We start from the raw sequence: 18,386 nt of genomic DNA, 5'->3' as shown, positions 1-18,386 counted from the left end.
GAGCAGAGATTATTTCTAGCCAGTAGCTATATCAGAAGTCAACTCAAACTTAGTTGATGTGCTATATCCTAAGTAATGGTGAAATGTATGGAATCTGAGTGCACTTGGTGACAATTTCCAGACTTCTCAAAGGGTTAGGTTTCTGATCTCACTTTCAGTCTTAGTTTCCAAAGAAACTAGAAGCATCAGTTTCCCTTTTCCATTACCTCCTCACTAGGAGGTAGAACAAAATCTGGGTTTTGCAGGCTATTCAGTCTAGTGACTGTGATTGGATAGATATTGAAATCTATACTAATAGAAGAGTTCAATGGAATTTAAACAAGATTCAAGGGAATGCACTTAGAAAAATAGTCAGCAAGGATTCTCGAATGCTGAGTCACGTTTAACAATTTTGATTCAATTCTTTGAAGACAAAAAGGAAAACGTAGACAAGCTTAGTGAAATGGTTGTTAAATACTTGGATTTTCAAAATGCCTTGCATTAGGTACCAAACTGCTGTTTCACATCAAATAATATTACATGGCTTAGATTTCAGTGAGTGATGGATTGGGGGGGGGGGGTGCATATGGAAAAAATATCATCAGCTAGACAGCCTTGGATATCTTGGAGAAAGTGAGGACTGCAGATGCTGGAGATCAGAGTCAAAAGGTGTGGTGCTGGTAAGGCACAGCCGGTCAGGCAGCATCTGAAGAGCAGGAGATTTGACATTTTGAATATGCTCGAAACGTCGGCTCTCTACTCCTCTGATGCTGCCTGACCAGCTCTGCTTTTTGAGCACCACACTTTTCGGCTTTGCATGTCTGAAATTCAGTGCTCAATTAGGTTGTTGAGGCAAAAGTTCTCACTCCATTTAAAAGGGACCTGGATCTGCAGCTGAGGTGCTGTACATTGTAAGGCTGTGGACCAGTGTGTTTTAAAATGGACAATGAAGTTTATTCTGCTGGTCCAGACATCATGGCCTCTTTCAGTGACATAGTTTTTCTTTGATTATATGTCCTCCACTTGGCTAACAGTACTTCAGATGAACCCATCTCCTTTCCAATTCTGAGAGCAACTAATTATTTCCAGGCAATGAGAAATTACATAATGGGATCCTATCAGCAAGCAGGGTAAAGTTCCCACACATACTGACAAATGTCTGGCTACAGTATCAACTATCGTTTAGCCAGAGAGACTTGGTGACATCTCACTGCATCAATCCACTCTTCTCCTTCCTCCCCAGACAGAAGAAAAATTCAGTGAAAAAAAACAAGTGATGCTTGGAAGGGAACACAGTGGTTGTACTGCTCCTGTGTACATAGCTATATAGCTCAAGTTGAATTACTGTGCATCAGTCTATTATACTGGTTTTTCCTTTACATGCCCTCAGATTTACCGGGCCTGAATAAATATGGAAAATCACAGAAAAAGAAAATATTAAACACTTTAAGCTTAGCTAAATAAAATATTGAAACAGGTACCATTGGAAACACTCAGCAGGTCTGGAAGTCTCTGTGGAGAGAATATTTGAATTCACATTTCAGGTGTGGACCCTTTAGCAAAACAATTCTCTCCACAGGCGCTGCTGACCTGCTGAGTGTCTCTGTATTCGGATTCACATCACCTGCATATTTGAAAACAGGTTAAAACAGATTTTTTTAAAAATCTGTCTTTGATATAATGCCTCAAGCCACAGATAGTGATGTTTGTGACAAGCTTCAATTGATTTCTGGTCGGACACCAAGCAGAGAAAGTCTTCTTCCTCTGCTCATTGGTTGAAACTTTACTTTTATTACAGTAACCAAACTTGGAACATTCCTCACTCAATTAAGAGCGGATACTTGCAATAAGTTGAAATGTCCTCTCCTTGAATCTCACGTTAAGTTTGATGTTCATCTGATTCTGGAAACAATAATCTTGTAAATAGAATAACGGCACAAAGCGAGGCTCTTCAGATCATTGCATTCACACTGGTCTTCAAGCACCTTTCTATGCTAGTCCCATTTTCCAGGACTTAGCTCATAGCCTTACATATAATATTGTTTCAACTCAATACTTCTCCACTGATATGGTAGATGGTTCCAGCCTCTACCATTCTTTCCAAATATCCACCAAGCACTGGGTGAAAAAAATTCTTCCTTAACTCCCTTTTAACCTCCTGTCCTTTACCTTAAGTCAATGTCCACTGGTTATTTGTGGCGGAAAGTCAAGTGGAACAAATGATGAGGATGTCCAGAGCAAAAGTGCTAATGGTAGGAGAGAAGAGTTTTATAAATGAAGAATAGATGTTAATATCAGAAAATATTCAGGTCTGCTGAGCTCAAACCCACACAATAAGGCACTTTGGGAGAAAGGATGCAATCCGAATAGAGGACGGTGTTCATGCTCTGAAGTTGTTGAACTTAATGTTGAGTTCTGAAGACTGTAAAGTTCCTCAGTGGAAAATCAGGTGCTGTTCCTTCAACATTTGTTGGGGTGTGCTGAAGACACTACAGCAGGCATTGGACAGTTTAAAGCTCCTACCCTTTGATTACTGACCCCCCCCCCCAACTAAAGGGAAAGGTTTTTTTCCTGTCCACTCTACTTATGCACATCATAACTTATGGACTACATTTAGGTCCCTTTCCCCACCGCACACCTCCCCAGCCCACCCAGCCATCTCTATTCTAAGGAAAAAAACACCAGCCTCTCTCATCCTTTTCTTTTCATAGCTGAAATGTTCCTGATGGCATCCTAGTGAATTTCCTCCACAGCTTCTCTGGTGTAATCATATAGGAGGTACTTTCACTGGGCCAGATTGGATTGAGATGGAAATGTGTTGCTGGAAAAGCGCAGCAGGTCAGGCAGCATCTAGGGAACAGGAGAATCGACGTTTCGGGCATTAGCCCTTCTTCAGGAATGAGGAAAGTTGGTCCAGCAGGCTAAGATAAAAGATAGGGAGGAGGGACTTGGGGGAGGGGCGTCGGAAATGTGATAGGTGGAAAGAGGACAAGGTGAGGGTGATAGGTCAGACTGGGGGGGGGGCGGAGAGGTCGGGAAGAGGATTGCAGGTTAGGAAGGCGGTGCTGAATTCGATGGATTATACTGAGACAAGGTGGGGGGAGGGGAAATGAGGAAACTGGTGAAATCCAAGTTCATCCCTTGTGGTAATTTTTGGGAGGTAATGTGCAGCTAGGTTCAACCCAATGGATGATTCCATATATTTTTTGATACGGTAATGCTCTTTCAATATTTTTGTATTCACTTTCATTCTGTCCACTGTGTGTCAGGAATCAAATGTATCACTTTCTCATTACGTGTGGTGTTCCTGCAGACTTGTAAACTGGAAAACATGGCATACCAAATTAGAGGCATCCTCATACTCAACAGGAAAACTAATGTGGTAAAGCTATCAAAGTCATGGGTATGTTTTATAATTATCTTTCCTGGAGTATTACAGCATAAACAAGGCCATTTGGTCCATCCAAAATTAACCTCATTGCCTTGCTCTCACCACTTGGCATCGTATCTGTTACTTACAAATGATGGAGAGGATGAATAACCTGTCTTTAGAAAAGTGCCTTTTGCATCCTGATGATACACCAAAGTGTTTTACAGTTAATTAGGTACTTTTAATCTGTAGACACTGCCTGATTATGAGAAATTTGTAGAGTGCAACTTCCTACAATCTGCGATATGGTAATGACCATGTAATTTTTTTTTGTGTTGATTGAAGGATAGAAGTTGGCCAGGAGTTTTGGGAGAACGCCCCTACTCTTAACAATAGTTCCTTTTTTTCACATCAGCATGAAAGGGAAGAATGACTCACTGATAGTGAAGCCCTCTTTTAGTATTGTATTGGAGTATCTGTTTCAGTAAGAATTGTATTTCGTCATGTGGCATTATGCCATACAGTTCAGGAAAGCTCTGGGGTTTGAGCCCTACTTTGTGCAGAATGAGACGAATTCAGCCAATAATGCGGTCTTGCAATTCAACAATTAGCCTCAGTTTCCCTGCTACAGGGTTGGAGCCAGATTGCTGTCAATTTCTGACATGCTTGTACATGAATATTTGAAATAAAGACAGGATCAGGTCCATCTGTGATAAACCCCAATAGCCCCCGTAACCCACTATCAATCCCCACGTGTGAAGCGTGACTACTTCAGCATGCAACTGGGAGGATGCCAATTTCCAGTCAACCAAGCAACGCATCTAGCAAAACCTTCAAAATCAAAATGAAGAAGATGGGCATACATATTCCAATTTTCTAATGAAACTAGAAAGTAATAATCTGTTACTTTAGCTGACTGTTCAAAGTTAAATTGTATGAACAATACACATGCATTTTTAGCATGTAATGGGATACCCTGAGTGAATAGCTTGGTCAGAACTGTTTTTATGTATTTACTATTGTGAATTAATTCAAAATATGGCGGCTTATAGTAAATTCTTCTTTGGTTCAAAGAATTTAAGTCTAACCAAATGTAGATTACAACTGAAATGTAAGGAAGCCAAGTAATGTGGCGAAAATATATCACAACCCACCTCCACTTTGAGAAAAGTCAGGAGTTCAGTGAGTACACAATGTGCAGTATGCATGACGACTCAGGTGCTTAAAATATTAGCTAGATTCTCTGTGCATAGAAACTGTTTCCTCTAATGGTGGAATAAAGAACAGGGGAATGTAAACAATAGAGCTGAGCCATTCAGCTGCAAAATCAGGCTGTACTTTTTCACATGAAGGGTAATAAGAATTTTGGAACTCTATTCTTCAAAATGCAATGGATGATTTGAAGCTTTCAAGACTGAGATCAATTTTTGTTAGACATAGATATCAAAGGCAGGAAAATGGGATTAAGGAGTACATAGACCATTATCTTATTTAATGGCAGAGCATGCTTAAGGGACTGACTGAATGGCTTACTCTTGTTCCTGTGTTCCTAGATAGTCGAATTGGACTCAAGATTGGAGAGCCCATAATTGTGGTAGTAGGGCAATAGAGACTTTCAGTCAAGAGTTGATAGCTCTAGTAGAGTAGTATTATATTCATATTCAGAGTATAAGGAGACTATGGGAGAATGCTGGAGAACCATGAATCTGTCCCTGATCACTCAAGGTTAGAATAAGGCTCCGTATAATATTTCAAGAGCTGAATTTTCACTGGGACTTTCAGGAACTACTGCTATAACTTCAATGGATGATTTGTGGATACTGTAGAAAAACAATATTAGCAGACATTATATAACCGAAAGGACTGTGGACGCTGTAAATCAGAAACAAAAGCAATGGTTGCTGGAAAAGCTCAGCAGGTCTGGCAGCAGCTGTGAAGAGAAATCAGATTTAATGTTTCGTGTCCAATGATCCTTCCTCAGAAGTGATGCTAGCGAGGAACATGTTGGTTTATTTGCAAAAGATAGCGTGAGGAGAGAGGTAAGGAGTAAATGGTAGGTGAGGATAGAGCCCAAAGAGAGAGAAGAACAGACAAAGGAGTTGATAATGATCTGGCTATGTGGGCGGGAGTCTTGGTTAAAGAAGTAGGCATGGAGGCGAAGGCGGCGGAAGAATTGTTCGATGTCACGCCGCGTGTTGAATTCATCAATCCGGGAGCGTAGGGGAATGAAGGTGATTGGATTGACTCATGCAATTGTGTTCATCTCATTGCATATGCATACATGCTATTATGAAGATGTTCTGTATTAAAATATTGCTTGAAGCATTTACGTTTTGAAGGATTGTGGAAGAAGAACTTCATTTTTAGGTTTCTGGAGGTACCTGCAGTTGTTTCTTTAAAAGTAGCCCACGTTCCTGATGGAGGACTTATGCCCAAAACATTGATATGCCAACTTTTCGGATAATGCCTAACCTGTTGTGCTTTTCCAGTGCCATATTCTTTGACTCTACAGCTCTCTCTTCCTCCCTTGAAACTTCACATGAAAGTTGCAGACCGCCGTCATTTTCGCAATGGCAATTAGGAATGGGCAATAAATGTTGGTCCTGCCAATGATGCTCACATATCGTATGAAGGACTTTTAAAAAAAATTACAATGTTTCAAAATTCCACACTCACTAATCAATAAATACATTCAAATTACTACAGTCCCACATGCTATAAGATCAATCTATTAGCATGTTTGTCTTCATTGTTCACTCCTTTGAGTAAAGGAGTTGGGAAGTCATGTTGAGATTGTACAGGACATCGGTGAGATCTCTTCTGGAATATTGTGTCCAATTCTGGTTGCCCAGTTATAAGAAGGATATTATTAAGCTAGAGAGTGTTCAGAAGAGATTTACCAGGATGTTGTTGGGTATGGAAGTTTTGAGCTATAAAAAAGGCTAGATAGGCTGGGACTTTTTTCACTGGAACATGGGAGGTTGAGAGGTGATCTTATAGAGTTTTTTTTAAATCATGAGGGTATAGATAAGGTTAATGATAGGTGTATTTTCACCAGGATGGGGATTTTTAAGACTAGAGTGCACATTGTTTAAGGTGAGAAGAGAGAGATTTTAAAAATACATGAGGGACAAATTGTTTACAAAGAGGATGGTTTGCATGTGGAATGAATTCCCTTAGGAAGTGGTAGATGTGGGCATAGTTACAACATTTAAAAGACACTTAGATGAGTACTTAAACATGAAAGATTTGGAGGGATGTGGGCCAGGAGCAGACAGGTGGGACTGGAAGAGCACAGCAGCTCAGGCAGCATCCAAGGAGCAGCGAAATCGACGTTTCGGGCAAAAGCCCTTCATCAGGACTGTTTAGTTTGGGATTATGTTTAGCATGGACTGGTCAGACCTAAGGGTCTGTTTCTGTGCTACATGACTCAATTATTCTATGAGGTAGGAAATATCAAAACTATCGTGCATGATGATTTGGAGATGCCGGTGTTGGACTGGGGTGTACAAAGTTAAAAATCACACAACACCAGGTTATAGTCCAACAGGTTTAATCGGAGCGACGCTCCTTCATCAGGTCCTGCATGATAACAGACACCCTGGTCAAATCGTCACTTTTTGTAGATCACAAGAAAGGCCTGCATGGAACTTTTTATCATCAGCGGTATCCAATTTACCTCCAATTACCCTGAAAGGGGAAGGTATCTCGTGAATTTAAAAGAAAACAACTGAAGCTAGCTGTTAACACTGCTACTATGTAATAAATCCAAGAATGGTTTCTCCACTGGATGTTGCTGTCAAGCCAGGAGTAGTTTTTCTACCACACCAATGAATAACGTGATATGTGTGTGCCCTTGTACACCAGTCATTGAAAGTAGACAGACAGGTGGAAAAAAAACAATTAGGAAGGCAAGTGGTATTTTGGCTCCTATTGACAGATGATTTTAGTTCAGAAGAATGGATGTCTTACTGCAGTTATACAGAGCCTTTGTGACAACACACCTGGAATACTGGATGTAGTTTTAGTCTCCCTACTTAAGAAAAGATACAGTTGTCATATGGGTGTGCAGCAGAGGATCATTAGTCAGATACTGGAGAAGTCTGGGCTATCGTATAAGGAGAGTTTCTTTCAATGGGTGCTGTATTTATTAGCATTTAGAAGGATGAGACGGGATTTGATCAAACCATATAAAATTCTAACAGGGCTGCAAAAACTAGATGCTGGGAGGATGTATTCTCTGTTGGGGAGTCAAGAACCAGGAGACACACCATTTGAGACTGAGCTAAGGAAAAGTTTCTCAACTGGAACCGAACCTATAGAATTCCCGAGCACAAAATGCTGTGGAGGCCAAGTTCCTCATTACATTCAAGAAAAAGCCTTTCTTTTAGATATTAAAGGCATCGAAGGGTATGAGAAGAAAGCAGGAATATGACATTTAGATATGGGATCAGCCATGACCCTATTAAATGGCAGGGCAGGCTTGACAGACAAAATGAGCTACTTATTCTTCTATTCTCTGTTTCTGCATGAATTCCAGTGTTAGTGTGATACTAGGTCTGTAGACCATACACCCAATGACTGGCTGAGTGTATCAAACAACACATTCACTGCCGATACTGTGGTGCTGGAAAAGCACAGTAGTTCAATCAGCATCCGAGGAGCAGGAGAATCGACATTTCAGGCATAAGCCCTTCATCAGGATCCACTGGCCATTCCCAGCTGGCAGCAGGGCCATTCCCAGCATCAACCAATTTCTTGAATATTATATCCAATGTTAGATGTGATTTGTTATTGAAAATCATTTATTAAATAATCTGGAATGTATTAATATTTATATCAGTAACTGATTGAAGCTCATCAATTGGACTTAGAATGTGAGGTATTTGACATGATAGAAGTCGCATATTCATATATTGTTTATGTTTGCAAAATGAATTTATCCACATATTGCATCTTTTCTCAAAGAAAAAAGGGTCATAGAGATAGCCAACCTTTACTGCATCCTCATGGCAATTCCTTGACCAATTAGAATCTACCTGCCTGGCCTGAAAATGAAGATCAATGAGTAACTCTTCTTGTTGAATCTCCATGTCAATGTTGTCCCAACCAATCAGCAACTTCTTCATGTTCTGCATAAAATGGTGTCCCTTTGTTCATGTCTGATTCATGTTTCATTATTCTGATGTGTTCAAGAAGAAATCTTCAGCTGTTTGTCTCCTTTTAACAATAATTAAGCATTTATTTCGATTCTTCTGATTTTGTTAGCTTGCCAACCTAAAGGGCTATATTCACCTCCCTGTCATGTGCTTGAAAACCTATCACCAAGATTTACATAAGAGGCATGTCTAAAAACAATGAGCCTCATATTCCTGGCATCTCCTAATAATAAAGATTAAAAAATCTGTTTTTCATTTTTCTCAAAAATTTTTTCACTTCAATAATTTTTATATCTTGGAATTTTATATTGTTGTACTCAACCTAATGTACTTAAAGCTGAAAATGTGTTGCTGGAAAAGCGCAGCAGGTCAGGCAGCATCCAGGGAACAGGAGAATCGACGTTTCGGGCATAAGCTCTTCTTCAATCCTGAAGAAGGGCTTATGCCCAAAACGTTGATTCTCCTGTTCCCTGGATGCTGCCTGACCTGCTGCGCTTTTCCAGCAACACATTTTCAGCTCTGATCTCCAGCATCTGCAGTCCTCACTTTCTCCCTAATGTACTTAAAATCTAATAACCTGACAGCCCATTTTAAATCCCACTTTGAGCTCAGTTATGACAATGTTTTCAAATTCATTGTTCCTACTCCACAAAGAAATCATCGACATGTGACATAAAAATGCCTGCAAGCTCAGCCCACTGAAGCCAATAAAACATTGGCAGAGTTTCCTTTTAACTGGAGTTAGCCCAATTTTAATAACATAGACATTGCCAAGAAGTACCAAATTCTAGAGGCATCATTTCATCTCCCTTTGCAACTATTTAACTTCCTGAGTGTCTTCAGTGAATTTGGCTCCACTTTCAGAATGCAAAATTTCTTTTTCAGCTGATCTTCCTGTAAAAAAATCAGCCTTATTAAATTCTGAAAGAACTTTTTCCTAACAAAGCCAGGAAAATTTTCAAAATTATGTTTCCAGTCTTTGGTGAATCTAATATCTTATTCTCCCAGTTTTTCTTCAAAACCTTGCTTCATTAGTTTGACTTTAGCCTTACGTCCCAGCAGGGGACAGTTTCTCTGTACAAATGCATCGGTGTGGCGGAACTAGCTGCCATTTAACTTTGATTGTTCACCAGATTCCCTCTAGATTTATAATTCTTGCCATTTAGCAGCTCCTGCTAATCTGTCTTCTAATATGTTTGTGACTATAAAAACTTCCAGATTGCACAGGCTTCTGCTCCTAGTGGTATTCCCAGACTGTACCATTTTCCTTGACCTTGTTAAGCAACACCCTCTGGATTGCCTTCAATGTCTTATTGCAATATTTCTGATGGATCTCTCCCTCCTACTAATAGGATTCCTTTCAATGGTTTGTGTCCTCTTTCTACTGGCTTGTTTCAGACCCAAAACCACTGTTTGAGCTTACACTGCATTTCCTTCCATTTTTCCATTTCGTTTTCACAATCTGTGAGACTGTCTTCCTGTCTATCATTCTGTACATTCAACCAGTTGATATATTTTCCAGTGGTCCTCAATGCTCTCTTTACAATAATTGCAGTTTTCCATGACCAGCCCCTTTTGGTAAATGTTTATCTTCTGCCCACTTTAATAGTTGTCCTTTGGAACCAATGCGTTAATTTTGATCTTCAGAATTAATCATCACTTCATCAGAAAAACTGTCAATTAAAACGTCTGATCCTCAGAGTTGTTTACATATGGTTATGGGAAGTACCTGTTTCCTCATTACTTTCTAAAATTCTTCTAAAATTTGTGAACTTGTAATCCACACTAAGTACACAAAGCTTGCCAATATTTTTCAGAAGCTTTCGCTGTTTTGAAAGTCTCTCTGTCTGCATCCATTGCTTTCAAATGCTCTGAAAAGGTAGTTAATTATCGTTCCTACCTAAAGTGGGGGCTAATTACTTTATTACTGATGATGATAGGACAGTTAGTAAAATATTCTGATTAAAAAGATGATAGTTCTGGACTGTTGCTCCTCACCATCAATAGCAAACTCTCAGCACAGACAACACATTCAAATGCGGATGGTAATTTACAGTTTGGCTGATATGCCTACATTTTGTTAAGCGTTTCAGCTGTTATTGCATGGTTCCCTTCACGCATCCATTGTTAAAAGAGAGTTCTCCTGACATATTTGTAACTATTATGCTTATATTTGAACACATTGTTATCTTGTTAGGCAATCATGAAAGTAATTCCAATGGGCTGGAGTGTTAATGAGTATTCAGGGAAAGCTAATTAATACAAAATTATGTCCTGGCAACCACAGTCAGGAAGGCTAATCCACCTGAAGGTTTCTGAGAATCTAAATCAAAACTTAAACAGAAAATTTTGGCTTCACACTCAATTAAGATTACTCACACTCAACATCTCCCCCCACCCACCTCCCCCCATTCCCCCCGCCCCCAACCCTGTTTCGGGATTCAATCTATTCTGATTTTTCTTATTGCGAATAAAGAAACACAACTCCATATATTTTAAATGTATGTGCAATCTAGTTGCTCCTTTTCATCATAACATTCACTTGAAGGATTTTCAGTGTTGAGTCAAAAATAGGGAAAGTATTAAACCTCACCATGGTTGTGACTTGGAGATATGTGACAGATAGGCCAGCATTTCAACTTGTACATATTTTATTTATTAGAGAGATGAATTGTATCTGAAAGTACTGTGATTCCTTTTGGTGAGCTTAGATATATACAGCATTGTTATCTCTTGCTGAGATCATCTATAATGTGCTGCTTGATAAAGATCTGCTCGGTTGTGGATGCTTGACAGACAAATAAAACATTTCTATTTATGGGCACATTATTTTATGAATTTTTACTTGCTACCAGGTAATCAGCATTGATTCAATGATAACTCACTTACCATGGAGTTGTGGATTCATGTTACATCCTAGTACCGGAGCACATATTTTTGGCTGATACTCCATTGCACTACTCTGGATCCATCAGAGAGGCATCTTTTTGGAATGCAGATGAAACCAAATTCCCATCTGCCCTTTCAGGTGAACATGAGACAAACGTAGGGAACATTTTTGCGCATGAGAAGAGGAGTTCCTGAAGTATTCTGGCCAATATCGATCAACAATGGTCTTTGATCTCAGTGTTGCTTTTGGGTCTTTGACGTGCATAGATTGGCCTCTGTGTTTTCCTACTACAATGCCGACACATCATAGATTGTGCAATGCTCATGAAAAATGGCATGTAACTGCAATAGTTTCTTCTTTATTCCAAATAATGTTGGGTGTTTTCATGAGAATGATTCACACTACAACACATTCTTTTCACGGTTACTATTTGGCAGTGCAATAGCTTTGTAACTATATTTGCGTGTCAATAAATTAGAAGCATTCTTAAATGCAAGAACCCACGCTGATTATACTCCAGGAAGATTAGCTATCCCCAGGATTGCATTGGAATAAGAAAACTTGTCTTTTTAGAGAATAGATATCATTCTGAATGCTAGTTTTTCAGAGGAAAATGACAATCAATTTGCAGTTCCTCAACAGAACCTCTTTCTGAACAAGAAAAGAAAAAAAAAATCCAAATTTAGACAGAGGCGATCACTTGATTATTGCCTTTGTGACAAATAATCTTAGAATGCAAAATAATGCAACATAGAATGATTCATAAAAGTATTGTTTGTTAACAACATCCAGACCAGAGGAAAACTAATAGAAAACTAATGCTTTGCCATGAAACTCCAAATTAATTGAAGAAAAGAGTCAAAATGGGCATTGTCAATCTCATTTAATCTGTTAGAATTTCCAAATCAAAATGAGAACTGTTTAAAAGTAGTTTGTTTCCATTGAATTTAAACTAGAGAAACTTAATGTTTGCTTCCATGGAATCAAATATACAATTCCAATTCCATTTATTTGATAAGTTTTGCAGATTTTGTATTGATTCGCTTTTGTCAGTGACCAGTTCAAATTATGGTCATCATGATACCCAGATTCTAACAATGAAGTATACTTAACAATTTCAGTGTGAATCCTCCTGTGTCCCTATAATAAAGCTCTTTTGTAGTGACTATGCATTATTAGTTGACTAGCAAAAATGTTCTAAGTCTTGGTTGGGGAATTGACTACCAGCATTAAGTTAAGACATCTGATGCATTATTTAAAGCAATAATAAACATTTAACATCTAAACAACTGTTAAAGAAGCATGTGGAAATTACTCATTAATCACACTTTAATACCAGTTTCTATGATGCAGTTAATAACATTTCTAAGGTTGGGGTTGACATAGCACAGTCAGAAATATACAAAATGCAGTGATGTCTTAAAATTTTATGAAACCATGAAACATGTTGGTTGGAGGAGAAGGAAGACATTTTTCATCTTAAATGGTTTAAACAGTTGCTACATTTTTGGAAGATACCCATTTAATTGTTAGATCAGTGCCTATGTTTAGATTCATTGAGATTTCTTCAAATGCTGGGACAATAATAGGATATCTCATCGTGTACAAAAAGGTAAAGTCACCATCGGCTCACTCACTCATTGGAAAAAGATGATTGGTAGTAGTTTAATCTGAGGGTCACACCTCAGATGTGAAGAACAATTGAGAAGGAGGGACCTTCGCAGTGACCTCAGCCAGTGCAGGAATTGAACCCATCCTGTTAGCCTTGCTTTGCATTTCAAACTAGCCAACTGAGCTAACTGATCCTGACAAACCATGTACTAATACTTCTGTACTAATATTAACTAATTCACATCCAGAAACATTAAACGTTCACCCACTTTCAACATAAAACTACCATGTCAATCAGGACTGATATATCAAAACTGGTTTGCAATTAAGATCATAAGACATAGGAGTGGAAGTAAGGCCATTCGGCCCATGGAGTCCATTCTGCCATTCAATCATGGCTAATGGGCATTTCAACACCACTTACCTGCACTCTCCCCATTGCCCTTAATTCCTTGCGAGATCAAGAATTTATCAATCTCCGTTAACCAATCTTTCAAACTTTCCTCCATTCAAAGTCCAGGTTTGAACACCATTGATTCTTCACATAGACAGTGATGTCCTGAAGCTTGATGAAAACAGATCAGTAAGGTGAAGTGTGAGAAAGTTATGGAGAATTAGAACTGACCTGTCATGCACTGAAGTTCTTCACAGAAAAAACTTGGGCATCAATTAAAATATATATTTTCTCACTGTTAGGATCTCAGCACATTTTGTTACTGGACAACTTCATCCCAAACAGGAACCTGACTTGATAGATCATATTTCCACTTGTTTTGTTTTTAATGAAATGATCTCTCAATGAAGCATAAACACACAGTGCTGCAGATTTTTCTTGAGCAATAGAACAGAAGTGTATAAAGAAAATAAATGAAGATACAATAGACTAACCAAACTATCTACTTGTATTACAAACTCATAAAATTTTAAACACACATTTCTCATTTGTAAATTGAAAAGGAATGATGCAACTGTTGTGTATAGCACCAAATATACATCTCTAGGACAGTATTCAAGACACCACTTATACAATACTCAAATCAGAATTCCTGTATCCAACACCTTGCTCGGTTTATGTCACATAGACTGAAACTATAAATGGGTTCTTCCTGAATCTATCTCACACTTGAGCTTAAATGGACTCTGATTTGAGTAATCTCTTCAGAGTTCCACCCTAACAGTTCTGGTTTGGAACATTACCTCCTCATTCTAAGGTAATCTAGATCACTATAATTCCTTTCCTTCTCAGGATCACTGGTCTGTATAGCCATCTTATATCAAAGACTTCACAAGAATGGTCAATACTCAAAGTAAACTAAAACCAAAAGTATCCTTCTCCAAGCTCTAGGTGTTTTACTAAAGCCTAAAAATAAAATTGCAGAAGTCTCTAACAAACTTTGAGGTCCCATCATTCACCTTGCTGGGTCGAAAAACAACCTAAGATTAAAATAAAATTCCATCAGTACTGCACACAAATCAATTCACTCTGAATTCAGGCCTCAAAAGCATTTTTAAAAAATCATCCTAGCTACAGAAATGCTTAGAAATTAATTATTCACTTCAGGCTCACAGATAACCCAAAGGTTACTAACTCAGAAACCAGAAATGCAAGTTTATAATAAATACTTTCCCAAGTGAGTGGGGAGTTTTGAGAAGAATACTCCTTCATGGTAACCTCAGCATTTAGGTAAAAACAATGACTGCAGTTGCTGGAAACCAGAGTCTAGATTAGAGTGGTGCTGGAAAGGCACAGCAGTTCAGACAGCATCCGAGGAGCAGTAAAATCGACATTTCAGGCAAAAGCCCTTCATCAGGAATACAGCCTGTATTCCTGATGAAGGGCTTTTGCCCGAAACATCAATTTTACTGCTCCTCGGATGCTGTCTGAACTGCTGTGCCTTTCCAGCACCACTCTAATCTAACCTCAGCATTTAGTCTGCATTGCAAACCAGTCAGCCAGCCAATTGAACTAACCACTCAAGCAATAGCTATTCAGAAAGACAGTTGATTATGGAACTTTTTCGTAATCCCCGAGAGACTGAAAGATGTATTTATAAATAAGACCATTAACACCAATGGACTGATATTAATTCTGAATAAATTATTAGGGTAGAATAGGAGTCTCTTCCATACCTACCAACTCCATGACTACTACCATCTAGAAGGACAAGAGCAGCAGATATATGGGAACACCATCACCTGAAAGTTCCTTTCCTAGCAACTTACCATTCTGACTTGGAAACATAACACTGTGCCTCAGTATCACAGGGTCAAAACCCTGGCACTCCATCCCAAAAGGCATTGTGGGACAGCAGTGGTTCAAAACGACAACTCGCTGCAACCTTCTCAAGTGCTTCATGGGACAGACAATGAATGCTTATCCAACTTGCGATGCCAACATCACTTTAATGATTACTTTTATATGCAGTATGAGTAAGAAATTAAGCTGTTCTTGCAGAATTGTGGTTAAGTGTATTTTAAGTTCCAAGCTTTTTGGTTGGATCACTGATGGGAAAACAGAGGACAGTTGTGTGACCTTTAGCCACTAGCCAGAAGAAGTTAACTAGCTGGATATCACGAAATTAAAACAGAAATTGATGGAGAAACTCAGCAGGTCTGGCAGCATCTGTGAAGAAAAAGCAGAGAAAACTTCTTCAGACCAGTAGCTAGGAAAGGTGGTATATGTGCTCAGACAGAGGGTGGCAAGAGATGTGGTGGATAAGGAGTAAGTAATAGATGGAAACAGAGCCCGGAAGGAGAGAAAATAATCAATTATCCAGATATATGGCTTGTTAGATAGTGGATGGAATTTGCCAACTTGGGAAATAACCTATGCAGCAGAGATTTGCTCTTGTAGCCACAGTATTTATTTGGTTAATCCAGTTAGGTTTCTGGTCAATTATAATCCTCAGGATGTTGATGAGTTGAGAGATAAGGTTAGGAATTCAATGATAGTGGGCGGCATGGTGGGACAGTGGTTAGCACTGCTGCCTCATAGCGCCAGAGACCCAGGTTCATTTCCCACCTCAGGCGACTGACTGTGTGGAGTTTGCACATTCTCCCCATGTTTGCGTGGGTTTCCTCCGGGTGCTCCAGTTTCCTCCTACAGTCCAAAAATGTGCAGGTTAGGTGAATTGACCATGCTAAATTGCCCGTAGTGTTAGGGGAATGGGTCTGGATGGGTTACTCTTTGGAGGGTCGGTGTGGATTTATTGGGTCGAAGGGCCTGTTTCCACACTGTAAGTAATCTAATCTAATTTCATGGGACTTCAACAGATGGTACTTAAATTTTCTCTTTTGAGAGATGGTCATTGTTTGGCCCTTGTAGGACGTGAATGTTACACTAATCACACAATTCTGAATGTTACCTGTACTTTATATGGACACAGACTGCTTCAGTATCCGAGTGATGTTCTGGACCTGAGATGCTTGGCTTCCAACAGCCACAACCAACTTCCTCTGTGCTCGGTATGACTCCAACCAGCAGAGGTACCTCCTTCAGAATCCATAGCTCAACTTTTAAGGACTCCTGGATGCCACACTTGTTCAATGCTGCTTTAATAACTCAGCAGGTACTGCACCTCACATCCTGAATTCAACTTTTTCTTTTGTTTCTTCATTTGTGGGACTGGCGGTCAGCATTGATAGCCTGTCTCTATTTGCCCTTGAGAAGGTGGTGGTGAGCTGCTTTCTTTAATCGCTGCAGTCCACTTGCTGTTGGTTGACCCACAATGCCAGTAAGGAGGGAATTCCAGGATTTTGACCTGACGACTGTGAAGGAACGGCGATACATTTCCAAGTCATGGTGGTGAGTGGCTTGGAGGATGGTGTTCGCAAGTACCTGCTGCCCTTGTTCTTCTAGGTGGAAGTTGTTGTGGGTTCGGAAGGTGTTGTCTAAGGATCTTTGGTGAATTTCTGCAGTGCACCTTGTAGATAATACACACTGATGCTACTGAGCGCCAGTCGTGGAGGGATTGAATTTTTGTAGATGTGATGCCAATTAAGTGGGTTGCTTTGTCCTGGATGGTGTCAACCTTCTTGAGTGTTGTTGGAGCTGTACCCATCCAGGCAAGTGGGGAGTATTCCATCACAGTCCTGACTTGTGCCTTGTAAATGGTGGATAGACTTTGGGGTGTCAGGAGATGGGCTACTCACCACAGTAAACCTAGTCTCTGATCTGCTCTTGTAGCCATTGTGTTTATGCGGTGAGTCCAGTTGATTTTCTGGTCAATGGTAACCCCAAGGATGTTGACAGCAGGGGATTCAGTGATAGTAATACTGTTGAATGTCAAGGAGCAGTGGTTAGACTGCCTCTTATTGGTGATGATCATTGTCTGGCATTTGTGTGGCGTAACTGTTAGTTGCCATTTGTCAGCTCAAGCCTGGATATTTTCCAGATCTTGCTGCATTTGAGCATGGACTACTTCAATTTCTGAGGAGCCGTAACTGATGCTGAACACTCTGCAATCATCAATGAGCATCCCCACTTCTGACCTTATGACAGAGGGAGGGTTGATGAAGCAGCTGAAGTTTGTTGGGCATAGGACACTACCCTGACGGACTCCTGCAGAGATGTCTTGGAGCTGAGATGACTGACTCTCCACAACCAAACCATCTTCTTTGTGGCAGGTATGACTCTAACCATTGGATTATTTGCCCCCTCATATCCATTGAATCTAGTTTTACTAGGGCTCCTTGATGCCATACTCAGTCAAATAAGGGTTGATGTCAATGGCTATCACTCTCTCCTCACCTCTGGAATTCAGCTCTTTTGTCCATGCTTGAACCAAGGCAGTAATGACATCAGGAGCTGACTGGCCCAGGTAAAAACCCAAACTAGGCGTCGCTGAGCAGGCGTTGCTTGATAGCACTGTTGATGACACCTTCCATCACTTTACTGATGATGGAGAGTCAACTGATTGGGCGGTAATTGGCCAGATTGGATTTGTCCTGCTTTTTGTGTACAGGACATACCTGGGTGGTTTTCCACAATTTAAGGTACTGGAAGAGCTAGGCTAGGGGTGCAGCAAATTCTGGAGCATGCGTCTTCAGTACTATTGCCGGAAGGTTATCGGGGCCGATTGCCTTTGCAGTATTCCGTGCCTTGAGCCATTTCTTGATATCACGTGGAGTGAATCGAATTGGCTGGAGACTGGAATCTGTGATGCTGGGGACCACTGGAGGAGCCTGAAATGGATCATTCACCAGGCACTTCTGACTGAAGATTGTCTTCATTACAAATTAGATTAGATTAGATTAGATTACTTTAGATTAGATTACTTTACAGTGTGGAAACAAATGGATCATTCACCAGGCACTTCTGACTGAAGATTGTCTTCATTACAAATCTGGAATCCAAAAAAGAATGCATGAATTTCTC

Source organism: Chiloscyllium plagiosum, chromosome 3 (genome assembly GCF_004010195.1).
Source record: "Chiloscyllium plagiosum isolate BGI_BamShark_2017 chromosome 3, ASM401019v2, whole genome shotgun sequence".
NCBI lineage: Eukaryota > Metazoa > Chordata > Chondrichthyes > Orectolobiformes > Hemiscylliidae > Chiloscyllium > Chiloscyllium plagiosum.
This window is presented reverse-complemented; position numbering follows the sequence as displayed.